The 1,180-nt window shown below is 41.7% G+C and overlaps 1 non-coding gene across 1 annotated transcript; it reads left to right on the plus strand.

The window, feature by feature from the left end:
• The first annotated feature begins 555 nt into the window (after positions 1-555).
• Positions 556-750, plus strand: LOC132542613 (U2 spliceosomal RNA). Its single transcript, XR_009553573.1, has one exon. It is a non-coding gene; the product is annotated as a U2 spliceosomal RNA (small nuclear RNA).
• The last annotated feature ends 430 nt before the right edge of the window (positions 751-1,180 follow it).

A 1,180-nucleotide genomic window follows, 5' to 3' on the forward strand; every position in this document is an offset into this window, starting at 1 on the left:
CTATTTAAACCTGCTAATAAATGAGATCTGAGATCTGAGATCTGAGCACGCTGCAGTCTCCCCGGTGTCTTTACTTCGTGTCATCCCTTGCACGAGCGAGAAAGAACCAATCCGTTACCTTTCTCCTGGAGATCACCCCACCAGAAAGCCGACAAGGTGTAGCATAGAGTATATGGTCCATCCTACCTTTGGAGGATGGAACATTCTCTACTGTCATTGATCCAAGTTGAGGGCAAGATCCTATGGGGGGGGGTTACAAAGGGGTCTATTTTGCTGTTCCTAGCAAGGTCATGTTTAATAGCTCACAATGAAAAATTCTCATCCTATGACATTTTTATGCATAGATATAAAGCAAATCCACAGTACCTTCCACTAATGTGGGTTGTAAATACTCATTAGATAATCAATAACAATGCCTGAAATAAATATAATTATTGTATCACATCTAAAGCATCTTCAGAGATATATCACTGGTCAACACACTCCCAGATACAGCAGGGAAATGCCCAGCACTATCATCTGCAAGTCATCATCCTCTCTCACAACCATCTCTCTATCGCTTCTCGGCCTTTTGGCTAAGATCAAGTGTAGTGTGTGTCTAGGTAAGTTCTTTAAATTGAACAGAAGCCAGATGTATGAGTTGCTTGGCTACATGAAGTCAGACAGTACAGAGTCCCACCTAGTGCCTGGCTAAGACTCATCACTGCCTTTTAGGAAACTTGTCATTTTATTTTAAGAAAAGGAGCCACTATCTTTGGGCAGCCATTACTGTTATCTGCACTGTAGGCCATTGGCTGAGCTACGTTTTCTGCTAATTAAATTCACCATGGGAGATTCCTAAAGTGTGTCTCCATGGGAAATGGATCTGAAAATCTGGATGATACCCCTAATTGCTTCTGGTAACAAGTTTATGAAATACAGGCTGTCATACCTAGAGAAAGTAGAACTCAGATAAGGGGTCTGCATCATAAACCATATGAGCTTCTTGAGCCTTCTGCTGGAAAAGTTAAAGTAGGGCTCAGCTACACAGGCACTTCCTGAATGTGACCTTTCACTTTGTGAAAATTATTTCAATTTTTTCAATTATTTACCTGGAAGCACAGAAGCCAGCAATTATGAGGAAGTGCAATGGTAAATCAGCAGATGCTGTCATCTAACCTGTGCAGGGGATGTAGCTCTG

This window comes from Erinaceus europaeus, chromosome 1, assembly GCF_950295315.1.
Source record: "Erinaceus europaeus chromosome 1, mEriEur2.1, whole genome shotgun sequence".
NCBI classification, from domain to species: domain Eukaryota; kingdom Metazoa; phylum Chordata; class Mammalia; order Eulipotyphla; family Erinaceidae; genus Erinaceus; species Erinaceus europaeus.